Here is a 17,937-nt window from a genome sequence, read left to right as displayed (position 1 = left end):
ATTGTATCGTACGCAATTAGTGGGTACTTTGATATTCCTGACAAATGATCGTGCATTATCAAATACCCTTATCACCTATGTGGTAGAATAATTATAACTGTGTATATAGGTTGATGATCTTGGCATTAAATGAGTTTTTTTTGGTTTCTGCTTGATAAAATGTAGTTGTATGTCCGTTGTCATAGCGCTCGTTACAATTATGACTTCTAATTTTGGTCTTTCCAAGTTAACGCTATGAAACCGTCAAAGTTGTCCGCTAAGACTAGGTTTACACTAGAAGAAATTGTTCCGAATTCGTGATGAATCCGAAACGTTTTAGTACCGGATTCATTCTGCCGTTTACACGAAAGTGGACGAATCCGAAATAAAAACTTCCCGGTTTGGTCGTGTCTCCGGAGATTTTGAATCCGGAATTTAAAGTGGGAACTTTGAATCCGATAACTTTTGAATCCGGAAAGTTTTGTCGTGTAACCGCTTTTTTTCTCGAATCCGGATATTATTTCCACCTGCAATCTTTTGAGTTTGCGGTGAAACTAAAATGGATCTAGTGCTAACATTGCTGGCGGTCTCCGGTTGCCTAATCTTGTTGCAGGTTCAGGCGATAAATGTTATCATGTGTACCGCAGTATTTCTGAAGAAACGCAAATTATTATTGCAAGGAAGTTTAACGTCAGCCACACTTAGTCGCCGACGACGTAGACTGCTTGGCATCTGTCAAACTCAAATTTGCCCCAGTGGCATCTAGATCTACTCTAGCCTTTTTTGGGGGAGGCATTTTCACTTTGTCGATCGAACGACGAAACAACACTGGGCTTGGTAACCATTCCATTTCGAATGTTCCCGGAGTTGTCGTTGTGTGTAAACGGTCTGGAATCCGAATATCCTTTCAGTGTAAACGCCTACGAATCCGAATACTCCAAAATTGATGAATCCGGAAACATTTACGAATCCGGAAAACTCTCCTCTAGTGTAAACCTAGTCTAAGACTTTGCACTGCCTGAGAAATACATGATACACGCCTGAACCACAAGCGAGGAAGAGAGTGTTCGAGTGGGTATCAGGCAAATTTGGAACAATTTAGAGATGTACCGTGCTGACTTATCATAATGCTCTGTAAGGGGAGGGGGGGGGAGGAGGGGGGTTGCTTTGCTCGGAAGGACAACTTTAAGTTTGTCCAACCTAAAGGTTAAAAGGTTGAAGTCGAGGTATGAAAAAGTGTTACAAAAATTGTCAGTTTTGTGTTTCAGGGGGTGTAACATCTGATGAAGCATGATTTATTGACCCATATATTGACTGATATGTTTCTTTTCTCTTCTGTTCTAACTGCCACTGCCACTTTCATCAATTTGGAGAAGAGCTGCAGTAATTTCATCCTGAGTATAACGAAGAGATACCTGTATATTTTGGTCTAAAAAATACATGAAGCAACAAAAGTTTGGTCCAAACCGAGGTGAATTTGCAATAGCGAATTCTAGTTAAGTATATCTCGTCTACGGATAGCCTTATAGATCCGTTTCACTGTTTTTCCTTATTAACCTTGACAATGTTTATAATCTCTGACAAAGTACTTTCCATGCGTTCTATCCTCTTATTTTGAATTTCAATGGTTCTTTCAATTCTTTTCATGCTTTCCTGCGGTCTTTCTGAATACTTGACCTCCCCTGGACACATCTTAAAGGCAGAAAACGGAAGGGAAAATATCCCCAGTTAATTCAAATAAAATGGGCCTGATGGCACGCGCATGATAAATTGGGTGAGCACGTACAAAGCGATATCACAAGGCAGAAATACGAGTGGGTGGATAGGTAGTAATGGAGGTTTATAGGCATACAGAAGTGAGGATAGGCAAAGGTAAAAACTGCTCTCCCAAGCTTAACAATCCAGAACACCAGAGCTTATTCCAGCTTCCCTAGCTTGAAACGACAATAAAAAATTCTCATTCTCCTGAAAGGAAAGCAGGCTAGCCCCTAAATGGTGGAAAGAGGTAATAGCACGTTATCCCACCTAACAACACAATACAATGAACCAACTACAGCTTCAACCCTGACATACTGACTCCAAGCCTGGGGCACTAACCATTAGGGCATCTCGTTTCCCATGTACAAAAAAGTGAAGTCGTCAAAAAATATTTTGGTGCACAAAAGAGCTTCAGTTTAAGTTCTTAACTTTGCATAAGAATCTTAAAATCCCACATCAACGAACCTTCGCTAGTACTCTAATTCCTCCATGCTTCATTCCAACAAAAGGGTAAAGATCTAATTCATCAGATCCTAACTCCAGCAAAATTTGAACCTCTAGCTGTCCATTGAGGGAGAAGAAAATTGGAATTTTGCCATCTCGTATCTCGTCAACACCTGCTCGACAGCCAATCGAATCACCTCGATACACCACAGGACCTGGGAGAGAAGAAATAGAGAACTCGAATTGAAAATGAATTGAAGATATTAAAAGTACAAAATAGCGATCTTAAAACGAACGAAGTAAAACGTTGGAAACGTTTCAGAATTTCGAAATTAGCTTACTACAAAGCGGGTTATAGTCACTGATTGTAACTGGAAGATAGTTAGTATATTAAACGAGGGTCGTGGGTAAGGTGAAGTTAAACTGCAGGGTTATATTTCAACTTGATTTCTTGTACGAAATTCAAATGGAAAATGTTGCATTAGTAGATGGCGATAGTAATAACTTAAAAAAAAAATCCGGAGATACAAGAGAACTCCAAAAAACTGTCTCGTAGAGAACAGAGAAGGTGCACATCCTATGCGCGACTTATAGAAGCATGAACGTCATGAGATTTGTGTCACTTTAATTAGCCTGAATACCTTGCACAGTCTGTTTTCCAGAGGCACCATGGTGAACGATAAGTCCATTACATGCGTGATAACCAACAGTATGGCGAGCATCTCCAGCGACTTTGTGTGAGTTATGTCTTCCGCGAACCACACCTATGACTACTTCTCTTTCGGTCCCGCCTTCTTGAACTACCACCTAAAATATACTCAGATGATAAGGATTCTTCGATTGCTTTAACTGATATTTCCTTTAAGAACGTAGTAGGACAGTGAACAGCGTTGAAGAAGCGCTATCATTTCCTACTCAAACTCCGAATGTCCTTTGCTATTTACCTCCGATATAAATATGAACATTTACCTCCCCGCTTCACGGTTCGGTAAATATCCACCAAGAGCTACCGACACTGAAGTGAATAGTTGTTAATCAACAACTATCACACAATTTCCTGACTTACCTCAAATTTAGGGAAATCCGCGGAAAACGGCTCTTTGTATCTGGCGCCGTGGAATTCTTTTGGTGAAAGTTGACAACTGCTGCAGCTTTTTGGCCCGACGTAGGTTAGCATGTTATCTTCAATATGAATTCCCTCGCTCTGCCACGCCTGTTGAAGGCATCAAACGAAACAATGCCTCATTTAGTGAAGGCAAGGGCCAGTCGCGGTCTGTTAAGTCTGGTTGCAATGAAAATGACTATAAAAAAGTGGTATAATGCGGTAACTTACCGATCGTCCAACGGGACGATGATCCGTTTGATTGGGATTAGGAAATACTTGTCTCAAGATCTGATTGCACATCTCCCGATTTCTGTATGTTTCTGACAGCATGGTGTTGACTTTACTCTCACCTGCAAAAAGGAGTTGATTTAATACATTCTAAATTACCATGGTGTATCATTTATATTCGAAGCGTCAGCTCGAACCTTCCGATGCACTAATTTTTTCTAACATGATTGAAGCGGCCCCCCAATAAATTACTTTGATCATTTCTTGTAAAGCTCACAAGGTGAGTAAAATTAGCAACTCCAAATACTGACTGCGAGCACTCTTTTAGAAAGAGATAATATTAATGGTAAGTGAAAAGTAAGAAAAACGTCACCTGATTAGGGAAATGTGAATCTATACTTCGCAAAATAGATCCGTTTTAACTTTTCAGTAATGCTATCTAAAGCTTCCTCCTAAAAGGAACCAAAAAAATGAAAGAAAAATATTATATGAATAATAAAAAATAACAAAAACATTACAAAAAAATAATATTATATGAATTAGATGTTTCGTTGACGACAAACGTTGATGGGATGCCAGAGTACCATGCAAATCAAATATTTTATTTAGCACGCTAGATGTGAAACTGGCAAAAGCAGAATCTCGCAAGAAGATAAAGAAGTAAACTTGAGCCGACCTTTTTCTCCAATATCTCATTCTCCACTTCATCTTCGTATTTTGATCCCCTTCGCAAGGCCAAGACAAGCTGGGATACCAAGTTTAAAGGTACCGGAATCGGATGGTTGTCCCTGTAGGTACGAATTGTTACCGCTCTCTTGAAGGACCACTCCTTCAAAGAGTTGTTCTTGGGAAATGAAGATATTAATCACATCCTCAATCAGGGAACTTTTTGCAAGGAAAAACATGCATCAATAAAAATAATCTCAGCAACAATGAAAGAATCCACCCAAATCAAAACACGTCCAAAGCCTCTGTCCTACACTCGCTTGCTGAAGCAAACCAAAAGAACATCTATACCCGAATAGATTTTCTCCTCAGACGGCAAACAAACTTCGTCTTATGTGCAATAGTACCAATTGGAACAGTTTCATAGAAACTGAAATTGAATGAGGAGAAACATTTGTTTTTACTGGCAGTCTCTTTTAATTAAAAATATCTCGTCATACCTGGACTCTTTCATATGTACTGGAGAGGACAGCAATCATCATATTGACAAGGAGGATTAGAGCGAAAATAATGAATACTGCATACAAAGTTTGAGCCAGATAATCTGAAGCAGTTTCCATGCCAGCGTTGAACTGTTCCAAGTCTGTCACGCCCAGCAACGTCCAGCAAAGATGCTTGATAATTACCCACCAACTAAACAAAAATAAAGTTTCAAGTTGACGAAGACGAAATATTTTCCCATGTATGTTCACTACACCCAAATTACCGCTTTATTTTGCAAAAGACGGTGAAGAGTGTTCACGGAGTAAAAGCAAGAGATTCTGATAATAAAATATTTCTTCAATCTGGCAGACATATAAAATTACCAGTATATTCCAGAGCTGCTACACTGCATATTGCCCCTGGATAATAAAAGGAGAGGGGTCAAAATCGAGTCAGAAATGAAGCCTTAATTAACACAATATGCTAACTGAGGAACATCAGCAGGACTTGCTTCAGACTCAATCTAAAGGGTGAAAAGGTGTACGTGGTGGCCAAAGCAGATGCCTTCTAAAGTGTAAGTGGCCGCTACTAAAGTGTCTTAACAGAGATAGAACTTTGTGGCGTTACTATGCGGTAACTTATTTTTATGAAGCAAAAATCACAACGCAACTATGAGCTTGCGAAGCGACCAGCTCGTACTGACCCTTTGCCGTCTAGTTTCTCTTCACTTGACAAAAATGATCCCTCGGCAAGATATATTTTGCTCATTGCCAGAGAAAACGCAAGAATTCCAACCAGAAATTGGAAGAAAATTGTCGCCACATCTTTAATGATGCTCATTAGAGCTATGTGTGTCGTGCCGGTCACCTTGCTCGCCTCCATCAAATGGCCAAATACCCTTAATGTCAGGATCATAGTGTTTAGGCCATAGCAGTATCCAGCAATAACCAACGCGCGATTCCCAGTCACAGAAGCGGACACACCCCAGGTTATCATGCGCAACAGGAACGTAGCCACAAAAATAACGAGCATGATGAAGTCCAACACATTCCACCGGTCGCTAGGGAAATAGAGATAAGGTTACAGAGAGTTGGAAAGGAGATGTCATCGATAAACATACAGAGATCGGGAAAAAGTAGACAATTGGCTTCAGAAAAATTGATTACTTCCTAGCATAACAAATTCAATTTCTTCTGTCAGCACCCAAAAATTAAACTGGCATTACGCATTATCCCAATAAAACAGCTGCAGAAGAAAGAAAGAAAAGGCAGGATTCCTGCTTATTATTTCGCTACCAGCACCTGTCCGCAATATGGAGCGAATCCTGTGTTCTAATTGACCAACCGAGCGGGCAAGATGGGCTCAGGATTGCCCGCTCTGATCCTGCGTATAGAAAAAGTGCGTGGAACGGACTAATAAAGTTCGTAACTTTCGCACAATGGTGGCGATGAAGTCGCAAAAAACGGCAGCAGACAGTCAAAGCAAAGGAAATATAAACAATCCTCGTGGGTTTATCGTGCTGCCGGCACAGTTGGCTAAGTCTTTTTGCTTTATAATAAATCCTTTATTGACCAATCTTGTTCGGACGAGATGGCTGGGTATTAGCCTCGTCAATTTTTTGCGTTTTTATGGACCTTGACTTCATCTCGATCCAAACGCTAAAAAAGAACTCAGCCAACTCACGTTTGGTCAAAATAACGCATAGATATTTTGGTCTACTGATGCAGGCGTACGTCGGTTTATCATTGTTTAAAACATTTTCTTTGTTGAGTTTTGGCTATAATTCTGCTTTAAACTAAAGTTGGAAGTTGAAGAAAAAATTTTGTTCCTTTCGCTAAAAAACCTTAAATCTCAATTCCACCAATGCAGTGACAATAGAATATGGATCACTTCTGTAATGATTGTTCACTCGTTATCGTATTGACTTACATGATGTATTTTCCCATACTGCTGAAACTCATCTCAGTTAGGAAATCGTCTACTTCAATAGGTGAGTCCAAGTCAAGTGACTGGTGATAAACATATTTTCGGTGTTTTGCGGAATGCCTTGTGTTTTTCTTAGGCTTTTTCTTCGTTTTCTTGTTTTCGTATTCTTTAAATTCGGACAGGAAGCGACCGGCAAAGAATATGGAGATTACCCACTCTACGCCGGAGAAGGATACAACTGACGGCGAGAGACAGATTGCCACGTGAAGACCCAAAAGACACAGATAGCTAAGGCTGTCTCTGAAGAAGATGAAGTATGGTGTGGTGAAGTAATCAAGATACTGATCTGTACATGGAAAAGAAATAACACTTTTATCACCTCTTATCAACCATTCTTGCGAGCGATATTAAAGGCCCATTTTCAATCGAGATGCCTTGCGCGCCCAGATCATTTTTCATATATGAAAAATACGCTATTTTCCTCGAAGTTGCGGAATCGCTTTGACATCTTCTTCCATCTTACTAATTAGGGCTTTCAAAGTTCCATCTTGAATCATGTGCGAACAACAAACTATCGAAGTATCCATATCAGTAAATAGTTTTTAATTCTTACATGTATGACTGTGAAAAACGTCATTTGAAAAGTTGATGCCGCCGAAGAAGCGGTCTAGAGAAAAGGCCGGGTCTGCCCGGCTCGGCAAAGGTTATTCGACTTCGAGAGTCTGTGTATGATTTATGGAGGGCAAGGAAAACAACAATGGGTTTCGGTAACACTACAGACAGTGCTTTTGCTGAAATGTTATTGCATTGTTCCTACGATGGAACTAGAGACTCCGGGGAGATTTTTTCGAGGTGAGAATAATTATTTGACTGATTTTTACTTGAGATCCTGAGATATGTATGTAAGCGATCTCATTTGTACAAGTCATTATGCTATAATTAAAATGCGTAAAGTAAATCCGTTTTGGTCAATATTGGTTATTTGTTTTTTTTTTATTTAGTGTTGAAGCCGAACAATTTCCTTCAACATCAAGTAAGCTTTGTACAAGTTTTATACACAGACTCGATTTATGATTTTTCAGTCTCAAATATTTAGCTGCAAATTTGTTTACTGTGTTCTTCACCAAATCTTTGTTTTTCTTTTTAATAGTGTTTGTGAATGACTATCAGAGTTCGCCATTTAACACTAGCGCGATTCCAAAACAAAAACAAACGACTGCAAAGGATCTCGGATGAAAATGGGCCTTTAATATACGCGACTAAGTAATATAAAATACAAAAGGAGTTAAAGGACTACAATTTTTTACCGCCATATAAACTTGCACAACGGGATTCACAAGTACATTTAGTACCACTTTAGCAATTATTGGTAGTGTTTTTACAGGTCTCACTTTTATTTACTTGGTCCAATGTTTTTTCGATAAATGATTTTATTGTCAATAGCACCTTGCCTTCAAATGCTGGTGTAAAGTGTACCTATTTATGCTCGGAGCCAATATAATTATATATCATACAATTACAAATATTGAAAAAAATAAAGTAAAGGTAATGCTGGATCGGACAAGAGGTAATTTAAATCCAGACAAAACCTGTATGGCTGCCACGTTTGATGTTCTGCGAAAATTTTTAATTTTACTCGGATTTCAGTCATTTTTTTTATCAGTTGGGTTACACGATGATCGCACTTTGAACACAGCTCCTGTTTCATTTCAAGCAGCTGGATTGGATCGACCTTCCTTTCACTTTCGAAGACTAAGTTCATTTGGGCTTCGTCGACGACCAATTTCTTCCTGGCACAAACACGGTTACGTTTGCTTCTTATTGCCGTCCCTTGACCTTACTATTTGTCAGGACGTTGAAAGGAATCCAGGCCCACTTACTCATCACTCTACTGGTCGCGCTAACCCGCCTCCTTCTGCTATTTCGCTTGCCGATAAGCCATCAAGTCAAGCCCAAATTGCTACAAAGTTTTACTCCAGAACTGATCTTCTTCGCTTGCGCTCTTCTGGTCCAAGCTATTTGTATCAATCTTCATTATGTCTACTTCAAGCCCTTGGTATTTTTAAGTACCGAGGATGTCGCGCTGGAAAGGCTGATAAAGCTAGGAAACATGCTGTTCATAATATTCTTCCGATTTCTTCTTCACGCCGGGATTGTAGATCATTAAATATTCAACTTGTCACCTCTAATGGTGTCAATCCGTCCGTTTTGAAGCCTCTGAGACCATTGCTGTCATCGAGTCTTTCTTCAAATAATCTTCGCTTTGCAATCTGTAATGCTCGCTCTATCAGGAACAAAGTGGAAACAATCATTGACCATGCTGTTGGCAATGACATCGGTATCTGTATTTTTACTGAAACTTGGTTAAACGATTTAGATTCTGTCTGCATTGCTGATCTTTCTCGTCATGGCTATTTATTCAAGAGTTTTCCACGGCAATCAAATCGATCTGGCGGTGGTACAGGCATTTTATTCCGCGACTCTTTTGATGCCACACTTCTGGACGGGAAGGAGCATAATTCTTTTGAATTTTCCGAATGGATTTTGAAGACAACAAATCGCTCTATCCGTATTGTTGCTGTTTACCGCCCTCCCAACTCTTCTGCGTCGGTATTTCTTGATGAGTTTTCGTCGTATCTTGAAAACATTGTCATGTGTCCTGAACCTCTTATTATCGCTGGGGATTTCAACTTTCACATGGATTTGGTGCATAGCAATTGTGCTATAAGATTTAAAGAGTTGCTGGAAACCTTCAGCCTCTCACAACACGTAACGATGTCCACGCATATTTCTGGGCATATTTTGGACCTTATCATCACTCGATCCACCAGTGACTTAATTTTGGGTCCCATTAACGTTACCTTACCCATCTCGGATAATTTTTTTGTTGAGTGTTTTATTCGCTTCCCAAGTTCATCAATCTCTACCAAGTCTGTGTCATATCGCAGGTTAAAGAACATCGACATTGATGCATTTAAATCGGACATCACCTCGTCTGTACTTTGCAGTGACACACACTGGAGCAACCTTGGCGATTTATCCAAGCAGTACTCCTCGACTTTAACAGAAATCCTGGATAAACATGCTCCCATAAAGACAAAAACTCTTGTTACTCGTGCAAAGATCCCTTGGTTTAACGCTGATGTTCTCCAGTTTAAACGTAATCGTCGCAAGGCTGAGCGGAAAGCTCTTAAAAGTGGTCTTTCTTCAGATTGGCTTGCTTATCGTAAAATCTGTAATAGATATTCTGCTCTTCTCAAGTCTACTCGAGTTTCTTATTACTCAGATTTAATTGGTCAGTGCGCTGGTGACTCCGGGAAGTTGTTCAAATTGGTTTCATTCCTTTGTAACGGTCCTAATGTTAATGATCTACCACCTCATGATGACCCGGTTCTACTTGCGAATAAATTTGGGGAATTCTTCGTTAAAAAAATTGAACTCATCAAAGATTCCATCAGTGATATTGAAGTAAATCCTCCTTATTCTGATACTGCTGCTCCAGCTGTAGAACTTGACAGTTTTTCGCCGTTATCAGTGGAAGATGTTTGCAATATAATCAGTACATCGTCTAATGCCTCATGCTCCCTGGCTCCAATCCCTACATGGCTTGTGAAGTCTTGTCTTGACGTCCTTGCGCCCTCCATTACTCGCATGGTAAATTTGTCTATTCGCCACGCCTATGTTCCCGATGATTGGAAAACTGCAATTGTGAAACCTCTATTAAAGAAACCAGGTCTAGAGTTAACTTATAAAAACTTCCGTCCGGTAAGCAATCTAACATTCATCTCCAAGATCGTCGAAAAGGCGGTTCTTTCTCAATTGTTTAAGCACTGTGACTACAAAGCTCCTCTGCCGAAGTTACAATCAGGGTTTCGAAGATTTCACTCTACCGAAACTGCCTTGCTTAAGGTTCAAAGTGATATTCTTATGTCAATGGACCATCAGGAAATTACGCTTCTTGTGCTACTGGATCTAAGCGCTGCTTTTGATACAATCGATCATCAGATTCTCCTTAATGTTCTTGAAAGCGATTTTGGATTCATTGGCTCTGCCCATAAATGGTTTGCGTCTTATCTGTCTGGCCGAAAACAACGTGTTCTCATAAACGATCGAACATCAGATGATTTCCATTTGAACTGCGGTGTCCCACAAGGCAGCTGTATGGGTCCTATTTTATTCATATTATACATATCTCGACTATATCACGTGATCGCTAACCATCTCCCCTCTGCTCACGGATATGCCGATGATACACAACTTTATCTGTCGTTTAGACCCAATGACATATCTTCGCAAGACCACGCCATAGCTGCTCTTGAAGTCTGCATTTCGGATGTCCGCTCATGGTTGATTTATAACCGCCTGTTAATTAACGATTCTAAAACCGAATTCTTAGTTGTTGGTTCCCGCCATCAATTATCAAAAATCGCAATTGATTCCATCACAGTCGGTAATTCTACCATTCAGCCTCTCAACTGTGTTCGAAACCTGGGTTCCAATGTCCATGTCCATTCACATTGGTAAGATCTGCAGCAAAGCTTTTCATGGATTGTATAAAATTCGCCAAATTAGGAAATTCCTCAGTCCTGAGTCCACGAAGACTCTTGTTCACGCATTTGTGACTTCGCATTTAGACTATTGCAACTCCCTTTTATTTGGCGTACCCAAGTACCAGACAGAGCGTCTTCAGAAGGTGCTCAACGCCGCTGCTCGACTAATTTTTAGGATTCCCAAGTTTCACCACATCTCGTCCGCCTTATATAATCTTCACTGGCTTCCTGTGGCTTATCGCGTCCATTTTAAGTTGTTACTTTTAATTTATAAAGCTTTAAATAACCAAGGCCCACTATACATAAAAGAATATCTGCAGCCACACAGTGTCAAGGGTCATCAGCTACGTTCCTGCGATCAGGGTCTCCTTATGGTCCCAAGAACTAACTTTAAGACCTTTGGTGATCGTGCCTTTGCCCGTTCTGGACCTTTTCTGTGGAACGAACTGCCGCTTGAAATTCGAAACAGTCCAAATGTAACGATTTTTAAGTCAAAGCTTAAGACACATCTATTCAAGCTGGCTTACAGTTTGTTTTGATATTTTGTCGTTTATCATTTTAATATTTGTAGTTAATATGTTGTAAAGCGCTTTAGAATATTTTATAATTTTAGCGCTCTAGAAATGTAAATTATTATTATTATTATTATAACCATTAGAGGATTGTGCTTTTAAGAATTCTATACCTGGTTCAATGTTAACACAAACTTACCGTAAAGATCCTCCTCGTAAACCTCTACGGATAGAAGAAAAAAAGCGGAGGGTTGTAAGATGGGACAATTAGTTCATGCACTTCTTAAAAGCGGTATCAGAACATGAAATCGGATTAATTTTTTTTGTCAAAATAATAGAAAACGTTTTAAATTATATCCAGAAAATGTTTGCGTTTAAAGCATCGTTAGCTTCGTGAACTGAACATATGGCTGAATACTATTTGAAGAGGGATGGACCAAAGTAGATTACACTATTTATAGTCAATGGTGGTTACCCTAATAAAGTCACACCCTGAAATTAAAGTGGTATGGCACACATTACGAATGTAACCTGTAACCTTCCTTAAACATGGATACAAAATTGAAATTGTAAGAGCATGCGCAGTAGTTGTAGATTTACCACTGTGCTGCTGGGCGCTCTTGGATTCATTGAATAACACTTGACAAGAATTACCTCTTAGCAGCATCTTGCCAAGTTTAGCCAGATTCTCCAATGGACAACGTATGATTTCTGAAGAAATAGGCTCCAGTTCTTCCAAGCGTGGACGTTCTCCAACGGCAACAGTCACAATTCTTGCACCAGTCTCAGTCAGATTTTTTGTTTTCAAAAGCATTCTTCCCCTTTGAGGGCCATAGGATCCTGTTCTGTCATTGGTGAAGAGTACAATGACCTGGATAGCGATAAAAATGTCTCGTGAAAGAATTAACCATTTTGTTGTTTGAGATTACCTAGTGCATCTCAAAAAAAATAATAGATGAAAAAAAATACCTTTTTGGATTTGTCGCGGAGAGCACCTTGGTTTTTAAAAGCCTCCAATGCTTGATCAAAGTCATCATGAAGGGCTGGTTTGCTATTAACGGATGGATTCTGAGCCAGTGCATCAAGCTTACCAAGTAAAAGTTCATTGCCGTTTTGGAATGATCCATTTTCGTCGAACCGTATGTGCTGGAAAGCCTTTCCCTCCTTGGAACTTATCAGGCAGTAGTTGGCAGATCTGACGCCAATTTTTCGCACCACGTGCCTTATGCAGTCGATCATCTTCTTGAAGTCGTCCTTTCCTCTCTCACCAGTAGCATTAAGGATGAAGCAAAGTTCTGTGGCCGCAAAGACAAAAATACAATCTCAACCGTCAACCTGCTGACCTCAACCGTTTCAGCGCGCACTAGTATGTGTTTGTATATTGCTTGCCGGAGCAAGGATATTGTTGAACAATTCCTGAGACAAAGTCAAGTGGATCATTTATCTACATCCAATTGGCTCGAAAATACTAAAGAGTATAATATAATCACTCATATAACTATCAAAGTAATTCTACTTCTCGTTCAAAAACATCCTTCTTCTGAAACATCGAGCAAGAAACCGGAATATACTCGTCTTGGAGAAGAATGGCTTTGATATCATTACACAACGCACCCTTCGACGTCCGTCGTGGCGACGGAGTATTCCATCAATACGTGGCGTATTGATGGAATGGGTAAAAAAGAGGATGGCGAACATAAATGGGAAAAGTACGATATCCAGTAGACTATAGAGCTTGAGCAATCTCCATTTCCACTTGCTCCTCAAACGCAAGCCAGCAAATCGACCTCTCCATACTTTTTCGAGCAAGTTGTAGACAACTGGATGGGAGAGAAACTTGATAAAAAAAAATGTTAAGCACTGCTTGTCTTTTATGGAAGACTGGAGTAATCTATGTTTAAAAGATGTTTGCCACAAATAAGAATGGGTGATTGTATTGTCGGGCGAACAGCAATTTTGTAATGTTATGTCATCCACTATTAAATCACACTCCGAAGACACAATGGGAAACCAGAAGGCTTAATTTACGTCTAACAAATAGTTGGATGATGCGGCGACCAAAACTTTCTTGAGTTGTTTACAAGAGAAAATTGAACGGTCAATCGAAGTTTTAAGTTCTTATATCAACATCGCTTGTGTGGAGTCTTTTGTTACAAAAGAGCTCAACGGTAATGTCTAACACGTAATCCAAAATGCAAACTTATGTATCAACCTCTCAGGTTGGTTATGCTTACCTTTCCTTGATTATACTCTATAGCTTTGTCTAAGATCAAGTCCAGCGAATCACCAAAAGCCTCCCTGCCTCTTGTGTCTGATTTCAGAGGGTCAATAAGGCAAGTGGTAAACTCCTCCACGGAATTTGCCAACTTTTTGAGTTCTTCAACATCAGGCCTGTCCTGAAGGGCTTGGTACCTGAGATAGCCACTTACCTTGAGTCATATAATCAGAAGAAGAAGAAATAAAGAAAGTAAAGGCTAAAAGCATGGGACAATGAAATGCAGTTTGGTTGTGCAATGAAGTAGTTCAGTCATAACTCCTGACGCCTTAAAACTACTGAAACATGAGTGTTGTGACTTTGTTTGTTTTCATTTTCCTCAGTTAAGCCTTAAACAACAAGAATTGATTAACATGTAACTTCTCCCTATGATCCTGCATGCCCACAAGTAATGAGAATACTCAAACTTATCAGGTAAAGTTATCTTAGTCTAACACCAATTTCTCGTAACCAATATCAAGGGCGTAGCCAGGGGGTCCTGGAGTGCCCGTGACCCCCCCTTGGTAGGTCTTCTTTAGAGCAAACAACCTACAATATTCAGGTGGCGAAAACGCCATGACAATATCTTGGCCGTAAACTGAGCCACTGATATGGGCCTTGATGCCGCGATATTACGACTGAGCCCGCTGATACACTCGGAAGAGCAGCGGTGTAAATGGTGAGTAGCCTCTGTGACCCCCCTTTGAAAAATCCTGGCTACGCCCCTGAATATACGAGGAAATGTGTAGCAGCTGAAGGGAAGACTTAACAGTTAGGTCTTGGTAGTTTAAAGGTTAATCAATTCGAAAAAGGGAATTTCCCCCATGGAAAAATTGTTCAAATAAACAAATTTTTTCAACAGTTTGAATTACAACTCATAAAATGTTCTCACCAAAACGAGACCATTCCGTCCGCGGATCAGTTTTTGTTTTATGCAACTGACCTCAGTTTTGAAAAACTGACCTCGGTAAAAAATCCCTCCTCGGTTAGTGTAACTATGCACTGGTATATACACCAAAAACTGATCCGTGTCCGCTATGTCACAAGAGAATGGTTTCGTGCTTTTAGCCCTGCGTGTATCGGGGTAAGGATGCACTTAGGAAGCTTTGAGAGCACTCAAGGAGTGGGGGGAGGGGGGAGGGGGTACAAAGACCGATCTAAAAAGTAGCCAAAACCGAAAATCCCAATGCCCCCTTCCTCTAGAAGCTTCCCTCGTGTATTCCAAACTATATCCATCATAAGAGAACGCTGATAATAAACCGCTAGCTATGGAGCACTAAAACATTTCCCAAAACAAACTAATTGAAAATAAAAAAATCCCTCCCCGGTTAGTGTAACTATACACTGGTATATACGCCACAAACTGATCCGTGTCCGCCATGTCATAAGAGAATGGTTTCGTGCTTTTAGCCGTGCGTGTATCGAGGTAAGGATGCACTTAGGAAGCTTTGAGAGCACTCAAGGAGTGGGGGGGGGGGGTGGGGGTACAAAGACCGATCTAAAAAGTAGCCAAAACCGAAAATCCAAGTGCCCCCTTCCACAAGAAGCTTCCCTCGTGCATTCCAAACTATGCCATGATAAACGAACGCTGAAAATAAACCACTAGCTATGGTACACTAGAACATTTCCCGAAACAAACTGATTAAAAAGCCGTGAACAACAACAAAGGGAAATTAAGCCGTGTCGGTTTTCTGTCTGTGTATCTCAATATTTATACTAAAGCGCTTTGCTTTTAAGGGGTCGAAAAACGAAAACCAGGGTGACCACAACGGTGACTCAGGGCAAGGAAATATGACGAGGAGCTCAGTATGAGAATCCTAAGTAAAAGCAGGAAATGCGTGTGACTAAGCCAACATTGGTTTCATTTGCATCCAGTCTCATCAGGCCCCGCTTGTTTGTAGGGTGGATAACGCAATCTGCCGGATGAAGCTCTATCAGGTAGACGGTGCAGTACGTTTCGTCATCACTTTTCCACTGGGTAACACTGAATTTAGCCGTTAGAGAGCGCTATTGTTCAACTGAGCTCTAGTTAAGAGTTTTCTAGCCCACGAGTTTCTCAGATCGAGCGCAGAGCAAAGTAGAGAAAAACCGAATTAATTATTGCCCATTACTTTCAACACTTTAAACAATCCAAATGAAACAAAAGAGATACGTACCTCAAATGCCTTCAACAAGGTGTTCGTACCACAATCTCCCAACGTTTTCGGAGTGATGGCCTCTGCGATAACATCAAACTGATCGGAAGCCAATTTCTTGTGTAAATTCTCCTCCGACTCTGGTCAATATTCGCAAACAAAAGTAATAATTAATGTGCGTGACATAGTATTTTAAGGTTTCTTACCCTTTGGATTTATATAGTTTGCTTATAAGGGGCTAATAAAGAGCAGCTTACCACTCTTGTCCATTCGGTTACCTGAAGAAGAAACAAATGAAGAAAAACCCTTCAAGTTTTTCAGTTATTTATCCTTTTTAATCTATAGCAATTCCAAGAGATCGATTGTAAAATTATCTCCAATTGTCTTTCGTAAGTTGGGGAAGACAGCTATTTGCTGTACATTAGAACAGCATTGCCATACCATCGTCATATTTCCGTTAACAAGCACCTTTCTCAATTTTTCCACCAAAGGCATTTATCACCAATAGGTGCAAAATAGCTCAGTTGTAAGTGAAGAAGACTGTAAAACTGGCTTCGAGTTACTCGGTGATAACATTTATCCCTCGAACAATTGCTGAGTTAACATGATCAATTCCGGGTGAGGTTCAAATATAAGTATAGCACTTACAGCTGCCAATTGACACTCTTTGTTACAGCTTATCCTGGTAAAGATGTGAGAAGATTTGCCGTCGCAAACAACTGACATAACATTGACAACAGAAACATGAATGTCGATTGTTCATTCACCAAGATTGCTTAACCGGAAAGAAACAATATTCGTTCGTTTCCTGTTTTAACGCTTCACTTAGTTAGACAAATAAGTTGAAAATACTTAATATTAAGATGTTGGATTTATCTGGTCAAAGCAATATTGGTGTTGCAGTATCTTCAGAACTAAAAATACTTCGGAAAAAATTTTGCAAGAGAAAACCATCTCCCTATGTGTCACGAGACGGAAAACTTTTGTCTAAGCCGATAAAACCTCTCGCAAACAGAACTTGAACTGCTGAGCCGTAAACATGCAAATTGCCCCGAACCTATTTGCAATTGACGGTTTAGAAAGCCCTCCTCGAGAAAAAAAAAAGCATTCCGTTTTAAAAATGGAATGATAACATTTGCTCTCATGATCATGATAGAGTTTTTCATCAAGCGTGCCCTTGTAAAACGTTCACAACCGAAAGTTCACTAGTTAACATCTCTCACTGACCTCGACTCTGATGATGACTTCCACACAAGTTGTCGAAACGTCAGTCACCACCACCGACAACAGTCTTTCTCAGGGCTACGCTCACCCGAACGATCACACTACACTTTCGTATCTTACTGCGTGATTGAATAAAGATTGTCATGAGCATCAGATTTCTCTGTCTTCTACCTAACAGTCCATTGGCGGATCCAGGGGGAGGGTCCGGAAGATCCGGACCCACCCATCAGACCCGACGCTTACAACTTTGAGAATGAAATTCTTACATCGACAGGATCGCATATCACTTTTTAACTGGCTGATTTTTTTTAATTAATGAATCCAAGTAAACGGTATATTTGTAAGCGGCCAAGGAATTATAAAGTGCAATCGGGACTGGTGGGAGGGGGTGTGGGGGGTGTTGGGGAGAAGTAATTTGCCTCAAAAGAGTCCAATAGTCGTTTCTGAACCAAAGCTTGGACCCCCCCAATCAAGAATTCCTGGATCCGCCCCTGCTAACACTCACCACTTTTCCGAAACGTGGGTGATATGAAAAAACCTTTTAGCTGCTGTGCATTCATATATTGTTTAGGAATCCGGTCAGTTCGGTCAATTCGCCACAACAACAAACCTGCCATCACAAAACTCGCCACTACTTCGGGTCAAATTGCTACCGGTGGCGATTTGACTCAAA

General features: G+C 40.3%; 1 pseudogene across 1 annotated transcript; it reads right to left on the bottom strand.

The window, feature by feature from the left end:
- Positions 1 to 1,251: 1,251 nt before the first annotated feature.
- LOC111337559 (uncharacterized) lies at positions 1,252 to 16,999 on the bottom strand (annotated as a pseudogene). The gene is made up of 19 exons (XR_016002022.1): positions 16,689 to 16,999; positions 16,298 to 16,318; positions 16,062 to 16,180; positions 13,886 to 14,080; positions 13,289 to 13,487; positions 12,621 to 12,946; positions 12,306 to 12,522; positions 11,851 to 11,874; positions 6,593 to 6,935; positions 5,367 to 5,723; positions 5,047 to 5,082; positions 4,681 to 4,873; positions 4,191 to 4,358; positions 3,888 to 3,966; positions 3,515 to 3,636; positions 3,248 to 3,394; positions 2,823 to 2,988; positions 2,203 to 2,396; positions 1,252 to 1,671 (listed from the first exon to the last, which is right to left on the bottom strand). The product of XR_016002022.1 is annotated as an uncharacterized LOC111337559 (transcript).
- Between the last annotated feature and the right edge of the window lie 938 nt (positions 17,000 to 17,937).

Source organism: Stylophora pistillata, chromosome 1 (genome assembly GCF_964205215.1).
Source record: "Stylophora pistillata chromosome 1, jaStyPist1.2, whole genome shotgun sequence".
Taxonomy (NCBI): Eukaryota; Metazoa; Cnidaria; class Anthozoa; order Scleractinia; family Pocilloporidae; genus Stylophora; species Stylophora pistillata.
This window is presented reverse-complemented; position numbering and strand designations above follow the sequence as displayed.